Source organism: Passer domesticus, chromosome 1 (genome assembly GCF_036417665.1).
Source record: "Passer domesticus isolate bPasDom1 chromosome 1, bPasDom1.hap1, whole genome shotgun sequence".
Lineage (NCBI taxonomy): Eukaryota > Metazoa > Chordata > Aves > Passeriformes > Passeridae > Passer > Passer domesticus.
In genome coordinates this window covers 91,759,353-91,773,272 of record NC_087474.1, presented here as the reverse complement: position 1 = coordinate 91,773,272, position 13,920 = coordinate 91,759,353, and the positions used below count along the sequence as shown (strand labels likewise).

General features: G+C 39.3%; 1 protein-coding gene across 2 annotated transcripts in view; it reads right to left on the bottom strand.

The window, feature by feature from the left end:
- VWC2 (von Willebrand factor C domain containing 2) overlaps positions 1-13,920 on the bottom strand; it is a 55,004-nt gene that overhangs the window by 27,199 nt on the left and 13,885 nt on the right. The gene's annotated exons all lie outside the window — the stretch shown is intronic.

The window sequence follows — 13,920 nt, the reverse complement described above, 5'->3', positions numbered from 1 at the left end:
TAAATAGGCAATGACCCAAATGTAACCTGGCTATGGCCCAAACTAGTCAGTTTGAAAGTTGGCAATTACAATTATACCAACCCAAGAAAACTACCTGAGAAACACTACACCTTCATTCAGATGTAAGTCCTTATCTAAGATTGGCCCTCATACTTTCTTTTCCCAAAGAAACCGGGCAACATGGCAGTATTGATTGCACTAAGAAACACCTGAGTACACATATTCTAAATAAATGGTTTGAACATGGAAGTGGAAAGTTCCCCATTTCCTCGGACATGTACACCTTCTTTGTGGTTTAATAAAAGCAATTAAAGAAACTAAAGTCAGGGTTAAACAAACAAGCTTACTAAACTGGAACAATCATGTTTACAAGTAATAATTATTTTTAAAGGAGTCCTGAAGGTTTCTTTCCTTCACTGGCCAAGCTTAAGATCAATGATTGACACCATTCTTTATTTTTCAATATTTTCAAACTTTACGTTGGCACAGGATTATCAGTATAATGTACTGAATTGTTCTGGTCACAAGTAATAAGAACTATTGGATTTTTTTTCCCTCCATACTTGATACACATCCTTCAGTGCTATCCAAATGCCCTGTTTTGTGGCTATAAAAGACATATTAGGGTGAGAGAACCACCCTGTATAAGAAAGGCAATTGATAGTTTAAGTAATGATAGTGTGGGGAATATGACATTAAGAACTTTATTAATGAAAATAAGAACACACTCCTTATAAGAAACATGCATTTAGACTGTATACTGGTTAAAGCAGGGATTTACTTTTTGTTCTCCGTACACATGCCCATGGATTTAGAAACTGTAGTGCTATTGCCAACACAAGCCAATTGCAAATGTAGTGAAAGTCTCCCCAAGACTAGAAGCCTCTCGAAGCAAGAGACATTTCTGAAAATGTGTCATGAGGAAGGAGGCATTGAGATGCTGAGCGACATTGCTTGACCTGGTCAAGAAATCTGTGCTAGAAATCCTGAGTTTTGCAAGTAAACATAAAACCATCCAAAATCAGCTGAGAGGGAGTAATTTTATCCAAGCAATGGATAAAATTTATCCATCACCGTTGCTAAAAACATCACATGAGCTACAGGTGCCACTAGACATCAGAAATGCTCATCTCAGGACTTCCTGTTTGAAATGCATGGCAAGTCCTTAAAATGAAAAAGGAAGAAAAAGCAAATAATTCCCCAAACCTGAAATACTTTTTTCCAGCCAATGCCAGCTTTGATGACTACAAGGAGAACTGATCATCATGGGCTTCCCTCAGACAACATAGCATATCATGGACTCATACTGGATGAGATGCCCTTGGGTCCTCATTCTGAGTTTTTCATGCTCAGGATGCTTACCCTAGACACTGAAAATCTGGGAATCACTAAAGTACCTAACATAATTTGCATATGATATTGATCTTAGAACAAAGGGAAACTTTCTCCTCTTTGCTACACTCTCTTAAAAAAAGCCCTAACAATTTCCTTGTGATTTTTGTACTTGCAAAAGTTGAAATGGTGTCTTACAATCTGCAGCATGGAAAACTTTTGCCAACAAGGAAAAGCATCATGTCTATTCACCCAGAAAAAAACAGCTCAGAAGTGAAATCATTCAATCTTTCCTTAAGTTCCTCTGCTGTTCACAATTAGTTTTAAGGTCATGACAAATCTATTATGACCAAAGGCAATAACTAATTTAAAAAATCAAATCACCAACAGAAAAACCCAGTCAATTTTCTTGAATACCCCACTGCCTCTACTGACTGCAGAGCTCTACCACCACATTCCTTTTAAAAATAAACATTTACCTGTGCAAAAGTCCTGCTATGTTTCATACATTAAAAAAAAAAAAAAAAATCGTAAAAAAATCCTCTGCCAAGACAACAGAGCAGTGGTTTGATGAAAGCCATACTGTCAGACTTACAAAATCTCAATAATCTCATCAGTATAATGGCTGCTTAGCTCCTATGATGCTGGGACAAAATATTTAAATTGGTGATGGATGACTTTGTTGAAGATGATTAAAACAATGTAATAAATCTAGGGCTGGTGCAGGACAGATTCAGGAAGACAGAGATACATGCACCACACAGTTTGTGCCCATCTGCCTTGCAGAGTTATGGCCAGCCAAGAAGATGCAGGCTGGGCTTGTGTAGAATATATGACCACCACAGCTCTGCTTTCCATGCCTCCCATGCCCTAATTCTTCACTGAACAAATATTTTGACTTGACCCTATGGCTGGGTATGTTCTTCTCCTCCAAACACAGATAACAAGACAAATCAGACTGCAATAAAAGCACTTCTTGCCTACGTCACTATGGGGATACAATCTTTTTCTTAAGTATGTGTCTCTAATTCATCCTCTCCCATCTTCTCTGACTCCTCTCTTTCTTCCTCTTCATCCTTCTCTCTCATGTTTTTGCTCATTCCCATACCTTCTGTCTCCTTTCCTTAAATCACTTAAGTGATATTTGAACTGAGATGTTGCAGAATTAAAGACCAGTTTAGATGACCAAGAAATATCAATACCAGACAGGTGCACCAGAGCAAATTTATCAGGAAATGAAAAAATACCACTTTGTTCCATATCCCAAACTTTTTCTGAGCCATATTCCAAAAAAATGAACAAGATCATTTTGTTAAAATATTTCACATTTCAATGATGATATCAGACAAAGTGCCCACATTTTCACTGCAATACCAGAAGAGAGGTGTTTTCTCTCTTTACAAGTCTGCATGTGTACAATGACATAACAAGGGCTAGCACACTCTTGTTTGAAATTGTTCTAGGCAGAGGTGGGGAAAAGAAAAAAAAATGCAAGCTTTCCCTTCCTTATTTCATATTTTCAAATCTCCTCATATCAGCATGTTCTCCTCATATCAGCGTGGTTTTTTTATCCTTTTCTCGCTCCTGTGCACATAATCTTTATCACAGTTTGGCACAGCTTTGCCCTGTGCCTCTGCAAATAGGTATAGCTCATCCCAGTGGGAAAATGGCCAGTGACAGAATTGAAGCTTCAAACCTCATAGCTACAGACCTATCTCAAGCCCACCAGCAGCCTTAAACCTGACAGAGAAAATACACAGACTGCACACCAGTTTCTGGTTAAACAAAGAAAATTGGATTTTTATCAGTTTCACTGCCACCTTCTACATAGCACTGTTTTGTCAAGAGCCAATAATGAAAGAGATTAGCAGCAGATGAAGAAAATACAGTTTCGACTGAACTCATAGATTTATCTAAAATATTTTCTAGCCAGAATTATATTACATTCTTTTCAGAGCTGAAATAGGATTACAAAGCATGGAAATGAATGCCTTAAAATATATATCTATATTATTGCCTATGACTGAGAAGCTTAATTAATGAAGATGTCTCTGAAGATTTCAGGTTTGTGCATAGTCTTGGTGAAAGTTTAACTATAGTGACAGTACATGTCAGCAATCTATATTCCTTTCAGCATTTTGAATGGATGCCCCAGGAAAGAACAGAGGGATTTAGTAGTTCATAGGCTAAGACATAACCCAAGAGTTAACATGCAATTTCCTTTTCCATCCATGTCTCTTGTGCACATGACCAATGGCATGGTACTTGGCCCACCAACATTCTTCTCCAACACTAGTTCTGTGTGTTACAGAGGCACTGTGTGGCTGAACTGCACTGGAGATGGTGGGGATGACTACATACTGTGCTTGTGGAGGTCTGTACAAACACTTAAAATAGACAATGCTAGCTGGAAGATGATGCAGCTGGAAGACCTGGAGGTCTTTCTGAAATGCCCACCTAATCACTCAATGGTGCAAGAAGAACAGAAGAAACTTCTGAAAAACTGAAGAGAAATTCTCCACACAGCTTTTAACTGAGACCAATAAAAGAATGTGTTAAAAAAGACAAATTATGGTATGAAAATGCAAATCCCAATAGCAGAGCAGTAGAGCGAACTCTCCCCATAAAACTGGAGAGGCAAACTCTTTTCCAGAGTAACATATAAGGCTACTCCAGGCAAGGCAGCTCCCAGCAGACACCTTCCCATGCATCCAAGGAGTCAGAGCTGACTAAATAACATGGTAACCACATAATTTCTTTGTGCACACAAACTGCAGGAAACTTGTGTGCCTCAAGCATACTCACCAGATGGGATAATAAGGCTCAGACAGATCACTGACCTTCCTAATAAAAATAACCCAGAAATAGAGGTTGACTGAAGAAATCTGTGTCATGTTACCAAACTCCTAAACAGTCCATGGAAAGACATCTATACTGACTCACCCAGTAGCTTGGTGTTCCTACAGGTGCATCTTGTGAGGGCACAAATCACTTGGTTTGGGGCATTCTTAAGTATTCCTTGAATTTTCTTCACAGAAAACAGGCACTGAGATTACACTGCTGGGAACTACTCAGTTGTCTTTCCATGAAAATTATGAAAGCACATATATATGCATTTATGCTAAGCTATTCTCTCTATAATTATCATTGAAGCTGGTTTCTTACACTTAAACAATTTCAGAGAACTCAAGTCTTTCAAACATCACAAAATGAAAATGCCATTTAACCTTCCATAAATGGAAGGCTGGCACCCATTTAAATAACTTCATTCTATCTGGAATTAGAAATGTAAATATTATCAAGTAATCTGATGCTTGTAAATAAATTCATTATTTTAGAATTTCAAAGGCCATATGAGACATCCATCCTTTCCCCAATTCTGTTTTTCCTTTCTTGATGTGTACCACAATGTTTAAACCCATGCTGGTGAATAACCATGTTCACACAAGGCTACTCTGCTATTTCCCAGGCATTGTCACGTCATGTAATTCTCTTCCATGTCCTAAACCAGAAAGGATTAGACACAGTGCCAATTATTGCTAAGCACAATCTGCTACGAACAAAGCACACACCACAATCCCAAAGACAAGCAATTTTGCAAGTTCACAGGCAGAAGATAACTGCAACTTCTCAAGAGGCTCATCACTCCCATGGAGATTAGGCCTGGCTCAGTGAGCTGCAGCAACTGGCAGCATCTTTTCTTGTACACCCATGGCCTGACATTCTTAGTCAGCCAAAAATTTAATGTATCCAGAAGCTTTCTACAAACACAGCCTACCAACATGTCCCCAGCACAGACAGGCAGCTCCACTTGGCCATGCACTGGATGCCCTGGCACAGACGGATCCATCTTGTATTTGAGACAGCTCTATGTAATTTCCACAAAGAAAAACTAGGTATCAAGGGCTAATCCTCATTTTATTAAAACACATATATTCCAAAAATCAAACTAACTAAATATTATAATTCAACTTAGAGCAATACCTGCCTTTTACAAACAGGACTTCTTTAGCTGGAGTATTCAGAGGAGAGTGAAGGGACCTACACTAAATGTTAGAGGCAGGGCTTTGGTGAGAAAGTTCTAGGTCTGTGATTCCACACAAGATGTACTCATACACATGGACACCACTTCCTATATATCCAGCTGCTGTCTTGCAAAAAAACAGTGAATCACAACAGAATCGTAACAGTATCTGTACATTTAACTTCTGATCCCAACCCCTGACTGAAAATTATGTTAACAGCTATTCAGTTCAAACTCTGCTAAAAAACTAACCAACACTTTGAAAAGGAAAACAGATATTTAATTATAAAGTAGGCAAGTAAGCGGGGAGGGGGAAAGAGAAGATAATGAGTCAAATAATCTTACCGCGAAAGCAGCAGTCATTCCATCAAAACAAGAGATAACAAGAATGTATGAAATGACTCAACCCAGCTACTTAAGCTCCCTATTTTATTCACTTCATGCAAGTCCCACCTGTGTCACAACCACCCACACCTCAAATCTACAGACAATTCACTACGTGGTAAGAAGAGATTTGATCGTAAAATTAATGCTGACCTCTAGTGACAACTGATGGGAATTTACCTTTTTATGGGCCTGCCCATTTGGGAATACATCTCTGGGCTTCTTTGTGATTACAGAGCTTGCTTCAACTCACAGCTACCCCTTGGCTTCCCCTGCAAGGAATGTGCAGTCAAGGAGAAACCCTGAACTCATATTTGTTACAGTCACAGGTGAATTCACCACAGTCAGCAGAAATGTTATGATTAAATCCAAACCTCTGATTTCACTTATTAAAAAGAGGAAACGGCAACAAAATACAAACACTAGATTTTGAGCAGATTTTGAGCCTCGCAACTGTAACAAACGCATTACAGAATCAGCTACGTACAACTAATGACAGACGAGTGCCCATATCTTCAGGCAACAACCAAAATGTCATCTTTCATCTCAGGGACCATCATAACAAGGCAACCTCTTGTCCTCTAGAGCTCTACAGCAAAAGCAGCCCTGCAGCTTAAGCAATACTCCTGCAGCTTTCTCTGCAAAACAAGGGTGTGATGGGCCCTTGGGGGCAGGCATTTCCCCTGTACACCACTGCAACATGGTCCAGATGTAAGGATACTCAGGTTACAGTAAGTCACCAACCAGCTCCTCTCCAGGGAGAAAATGACAGCAGCTGCTCCAGAATGCAGCCTTGAATGCTTCCAGTGATGGAGCATCAACAACATCAGCATCATAAAAAAGTCTTCTTTATATCAAGACTAAATCTATCTTCTTGTAATTTAAAACCATTACCCCTAGTCCTATCACAAGAGACCCAAACAAAAAGTTTGCCCCAGTGTCTGGGAGGCAAAGCAAAAGGGTGATGCCTGTGGACCACTGCAGGCAACTGTTTTGAGAGGGTTTCCAAAGTAGGAAATATTTTCATCAAGTATGGTGATTGATGACTCTTGCACCATGTGTTTGTGTGTGTGTATATATATATATATATATCTTTGTACACACACACACATTGAAGAAACGTTCATAGCCAGGAGGCTGGAAATCTGCCAGCTGGACCTCAGAAGGTGAGAACCACCTTTGGAGGTGACCCTAGCTTAGGGTAAATTTCAGTGGGTTTTGCGCCATCTGAATCTCTAATGTTCCCTTTTGCATTGTCCAGATGTTGTAACCCATGTATATAATTTAAAAGGCCATGACTGGCATCAGGGGGCATTTCACATTCTGTCAACTGTCCACCCCAAATATTTGTCCCTGGCAGAGTCCTCAAAACCAGAGTCGAGAAAACTTCTGCCTTCCTAAAAGCTTGCTTAAAGGACAGTAAAAGTTTCCAGACTGCTCCTGCACTTAGCTGATAACACAGAGATTTTTATGGAAGCAGCTTCTGGTGCACAGCCATGGCCAGGTGACAGCACAGACAGCAGCACAGCCAGGGAGAGAGCCCCAGGGCCCTGAGGAAGCGTGCACCACAAGAGAGAGTGGAGCCAAAGACTAATCAGTCATACCTAGGCACAAACCCCTGTATATCAAGATAATTGACTTGACTCTTCAGTTGCTTTGACTGGAAAGAATCAGCTGTCACAACAAACTTAACTTTAGAAGACTGGAGATTAAACACTCAGTTGATGTGAAATTAAAAAGTCCACTCATACTGACAAATACATCACCTTCTCGTAATGAAGACTGCACAATGGTTAAAACAACTTTGCTGAAGAAGCTGCAGGCAAGAAAATCCAAGGAAGTGTTTATTTTTCAGCACCACAGGCATATAAACTGTACACTTGACATACACCTGCTTGCCAGCAAGCCAGGCAGCCTTTGGCAGCAAACCTGGATGTTCCTTTCCCCAATACTTGGACTTGATGATTCTTCCAATGTCTTAGCAGCTTATCTAATCACAGCAAGACACAACAGTCATGTGGGAAAGAAAGCATACCGTATTTAAACACAGTGAAATCAAATTCCAACATGCAGATTTAAAGTCTAGGCTACAAAGTAGGTAAATGAAGCTTCCTCATGTATGCCAGCTGCATGTAGGAGTGCTCAAAGATGTACATATATAATTGGACTTAATTATCTAAGAGGGTTGGAAGGGAAGAGTGGAGGGGGGAGAGAAAGAGGGGGCAGGGGCTTAATAATGGATACAGAATTACCTCCAAGTTGTCATAATCATCACCTAGCTTAGACATCAGCACAAAGTGTACTTAATCATGTGCTCAAGTTAGTGGCTGTCAAAGCTCCATCTAATCCATTCATTAACAAAATATCAGGTTAGCAAGCTGCTGTGGCCTGAAGATAATTAGTTTTCATTGTGGTGGTACATTATGGATTACATTGATATAATAACTCCATAAACTGCTATAATTTATTTGCTTCTGAGCCTTTTTTCCCCCCCCATTAGTTCTTCAGCAGATAGTATTAAACACGCAAAAACTATAAATAGAGAGTCCTTTGACCAATCTCAGAAGTCTTAGACAGCCTGGATAGCTATTACACAAGCAGTTCATGGGTGACTTGCCTTTAGGTCATTTAAAGAAAGGTTGATAGAATAACTGAGAACAGGCCATGCCAAAAAGGCATCCTCATCAGATGCCATCTCCATCATCTACAAGTACTGAGTAAGGTACTATTGTGGCCCAGCACACAACACAAGGATGGTGCAATGGTTGTGCAGGAAAAGGACTGCTGCTGTTTTAATATCTCTTCATTAGGGCTGTGTTCTTGCCTTCACAAGAAAGTACCCATCCAACATGGGTAAAGCTGGGCTAAAGTCAAGATAGCCCAACTCTTTTTCTGCAAAGTAATTAAAAAAAAAAGGCAGTTCAAAAAGGAAATTGTAAGATGTAGACAGTAGAAAACAAGTTATATTTCTGTTCATGTGAAAATGAGCAGGTTTCTGGGAGGCTCTACATCATGCCACCCCAGCCAGTTTTATGGTAGCTAGGTTAAGGTATTTTATTTCTTCTATCAAAGACATGATCTTAATTCCAATCCTAGGAAACTGCATTTCAGCACTACCTTCTGCAGTGAGTTCATGGGTTAATTACATGGTGCTTTAAAGACCTCATGTACAACGTCTTGTTATTTTCTTGCCTCTCCCTTGACTTGTAAGCATAGAGAAGATTTTCACTGGTACTGTCCCTCTCCCCTGGAATCACACTTTATCACATGATTTTTAATTCATGTGCTATCAATACTAGAGGACTCATCTGTTCTCACAGGGGAATAATATTCAGGGGAATTTCTTGCTGCTCTTCTCTGTACTTCTGCAACCTCTCCTTGCTGAGTGCTCAGGAAACATGGAAGATTATACAAAGCAGGTGGGAGGAGCCAGTCTTCAAATAATAGCATACTTCTAATACATGCAAGCTTGACAGATGTTTACATACAATATTTCACACTGATATGTAAATAAAACACCTTCACAGAAATCTTAAAAAAGGTTATCAAAATACTCAAGCAATTTCTTTTACTCCTTAACATATGGTTTTGCTGAATTTCATTTACCACTGTGCTGCCTTGTTGTTTGGCTTTGTGAGATATTATTAATGGTCACTACTCCTTCCTTTTCTGTCTTTAACAGGACTTGTTATTTGCATATCTCCCCCAAAATTTTCCAGTTTAACCAGTGATTTCCCTTTTGAATTCAAAATGTTCGAGAAAGTATTAGCAGAAAGAAAAGGAATGGGAACCATTTTGGAGCACAAGAAGTTAATTTTTCTGGAAAAAGCAATTAACATCACACTTCAGTGCAACTACCTCTGAGAAAGGAAATAACACTGCAAGTATTTGAAACACAGTAGGCCCAAATGCAATTGTTCGGATAGGGATCTTCTTTATTCAATGCTATTCACCAAATAGTATTTTGAATCCTGTTAGAATGCATTGCTTGTTCTCTTCTTTTTGCCACTGTTCCATCTGATCAACTCCATTTGAAAAAGAAAAACAAAATTAAATAACATGTTGGGTGAGCACACAGTAAAGATATAGTTATCTTTTCCATGGGTAATAAAGAGAGTGTGACTTGCTGCTCACAAGTACTTCAAAGAAAGGTGGTCAGTTACCAGTGTGCAATAGCGAGAAGGAATGATGCAGGAGAAAAAGCACTTATCACCTACAAGACTGTAAGGTAAGTAGAATTTATGCATGCAGTTCTTTAATGGGCCCCTATCCAAGGGCTAGCAGCACAGAAATAACCAAACAGAGCTGAAGACTCAGCAAAAGAACAGGGTATTTAGAAGAAAGTGATGTTTACCAGTAGGAAGTCATTCCTCTAATGAAAAATTCACAAGCACTAGTGTAGGCAGAAAAAAAAAAATACTGTTTCCCTAAACAAAAATAGCAATCAAAGTTTTTGATTGCCTATCAGCTTTGAAATGCTAATCATTATGGTAACTGTGTTGGTGAAGGTAAGGAATTACTTAAAGGGTGTTATTTTCTTTTTTTAGGTTTTTTTTTTTTTTATTTTTAATCACTGCTTCTCTGCAGCTGTACATGCTCAAGGAAACAAAACTGTATGGATAATTATCCCTATGGAAGCAATCCAACCGTTCACAAAGTAAAAGCTCCTTCCACCTTAAAGCTCAAAGTTTTAAATTAGGAAAGTACTTAACAGTACTTAGCTGACAAAGGTGTTTGACCTGCTGGGCAAAGGTAATCTCCAGGAACTTAACTCAGGACTCTCACAGCACACAACACGGGGGGGATCCCCAGTGCAGTACTTTGAAACAGTAAGATGCTACTTAGAGCAATGAGAAAAACAAGCACTGCGATTTTACAAATATTAATAAAAAATAAGATAAGCTTTTAGCCTTTTCCCTAAGAACTCATCATTCCTTTTCCTTCAGAACTCTTTTCCAAACACTGGTAGAGGTGTCCCAGTCAGCCCCTGGTCAAGCTCATGTCAGGAAAGGAAACAGGTTTTCCTGTTGTTGATCAGATTTTGACTTAATTTACAAATACAGTTCCATCAGGACTAGAAGAAAACTTCTGAGACTTCTGTCATGCCATGGTAGGACATTCAACAAACTCAAAAGAAAGAGGAGTTATGCCGAGTTAAGACAAACCTGGCATCAGCAAGCCTGCACTGCATGGAAAGGCCATCACAATTGCAAAGCTCAACCACAGAAAAGCAAAGTGGTAAGGAAATTAAATCTAATGAAATCAGCTAATTCCCTGTTTCCATCAACCAGTAAGTCACTTGGATCAATTCATATCTTTCTTAATGCCTAAATCTCAACTTCCTATGAAAAAATAAGCAGAGAAAATTACACTGCACTTAGAATGATAGGAGACTTTGATTATATCATTAATCATCAGAGGGCAAGTGTTCTTATATGAGAGAGATATACCAACATACCACAGCACTTTAATATAAGCCTCCATTTCCCCTCAAAGCCAAGCAAACTCTTGGATGCCTCATTGAACATAATGAAATAGCAATGAAAAAATGTAAAAGAATATAAAGCAAAATGCACAAGGTGTGTATCTTTCTTCATTGCTCCTTTTGATCACACCACAAAATACTAAACAGCCATGTAGACCTATTACTGTAGCAGTTAGCTAGTAAACAGCTAGCTAGTAAACAGCTTCTATTTACAAACAGGATTATCTGCAAAGAACACAACTAAGAGCTCACACGGGCAGTACAGTAGCTCAGCTGACACTGGATAATGAATTAACCTATGGTAACTCAATCTGGACTAAGACAGGATTTCAGAACCTAATTAAATCAAATAGTTTAGTGTGCTATTCATAGGGAATATTACTCCAAGGATGTAGCATACAGCAAGATGCACACAACTGTTTCAGACCTTGGAAGCCTACATGCCCCCCAAATGTTTGCCACAATTTCAACTAGTGACACATACAAAATAATAATAGATGTCCAATAGCAGAATGAGGGAGCAAACTTAGCAGTGAGAATATTTTCTCTAATGAAAAGCATATAAATACTGGATGTAGGAGACAAGGCAACTCCCTTAATGTTTGTTTCCTTTGAACAGCAAAGAACTAACACTGGGAGAAGTGTATGGAACAGGGGGAGCCCCTAATGTCAGCTCTGGGCTCTATTTTTCTGTTTTTACATCTTACCTATCTCTACGTGTGTGAAAATGAAACAGCAATACAAATTCAGAAAATTCTTATATGAAGAACTTAAAAATACAAAACAAACAAGCAAACAAAGCCCCAAAGCAATTGATGACTTCATTTTGGGGAGCATGGGCTAGCTGTTCTGCTAGAAACCAAGCAAATGCCCAAATGTGGCTCTATGTAGCACAGAAAGTGTCAGGAAAGACAAATCAAGCAAGAGCACACTGTTTACTCCAATACTCTGATGGGTACTGGCACAAAGGCACCTTCCTGTCTGAACCCCAACCAGCATCCAGAACTACACAGGATGGCAGATATGTGAAACTGCCATGACAAGCACTGTAACCTACATCAGATACATGAAAGTTGCTAGAAAAATTTTCTCCTCCCATCCCAGGATTTCAGTTTCTGTTCTTTTTCTATCAGCACAGTAAGCATGTTCTTTTTCCTGCTCCTGAGGCTGACACAAGACACACTTTAAGAAGCCAGGTAGCTGCGACACATGGAAGTTCTGAGCACCATGGGGAACTGGCGGCTTGTTTCCCACACTCACCTGGGACCACCACCACTAAACAACAGTTTGGGGCACATCATCATTGGCTTTGGCTTCAACTTACAGTAAAATGATAATCCCTGCAAGCAGCTGCCACAAAAGTGGACTCATACAGCAGAATTTAACTTTGATATATGACTTAAACCTGCAGTATCAAGTAAGAGGAAAAAAACGGAATGCTTTTCAGGCTCACTGTAACAGCCTGTAAAGAAAAAATATTGCAAAGTGAGTTCTGAAAACTTTATAGGATACACTGCTTTTATAGTTTAATAGGCTCTTTTACATCCTTCTACTTAAGTATAAAGTACCACATTAAATACCAAGGTTAGTATAATTTCTGATTGTCCTCATGTGTCTGAGCAAAATGATGGGACACTATATACTCAGGGGAGTTACAGCTGCTTCTGGACAGCAGAACTCCCAACTGAGAGCATTCTGGCCTCTGGAAGGAAAAAAAAATGCACACAATATTTACTTGCAATAAATACATACACAGTATATAAACTGAGTTATCCTTGTAACTGATCGAGGCTCAGTATAACTGGATACTTTTGCCATATCTTCAGACAGATCCTTTTCATGGGATGATGGGTTTCTATACCTAGGAAAGCACGTATACCCTGAAAGTCAACATAAGCTGTAAACACCCTCGGAGGAAATAACACCTCTAGCACTACTTAGCCAGCCAAATACGAGCGATGTCATCAGTGGATCATATATCCACATATGCACATGGATGTGAGCTGGAAACAACAAGGCCTGGGTGCTTTTGGCATAAGGCTTTGCTCAGCCCACTTTGCAGTGCTGATCCATGCGCATTTAAACAGCTTTGGATCTGAAATATGGCACAAGAATAAAATTCTGTGATTTCTGCACAGGAAGCACACATGGCCTATGCAGCCACCAACCTTCCTGCAGTACAGGGAGAAGGTGAGCAGAGAGATGAAATGAGTTTAAAGGAATGCCTTGAATTAAGACAATACAGACCAAACTTCCTCTCAACTTCATCAACAGCAGAAACCAAGAATAAAAACTACTGCAACTAGTTTACCAACTTCACCTACCAGATTTGGAAGCCACTTTAAACAACCAATGCAGACTAAAAGAAGCAAGACTGTTGTTTTCAGTACGTCTGCCAAAATATCTGCTACAGTTTTTCAACCTACCTGCATGATTTCTAGGCAGTTTTAATCAGATACAGCTGTTCATGCAACTTAAATACTGTTGGTTTTTTTTTTCCTGAAACATTCATTCCCCCTAGAACATTAATATTTCGTGGTTAGGAGTCCCATATTATAAATCCTTTTGTGAAATACACTCTATTAAAGTGGCGAATCCATGCAGAAGTTTTTCTAAACAACTCATGCACACAGAAACATGGACCAAATGTTGCCCTGCATGCACAAGCATTCAAATGCCTCAAGTAAACACATTA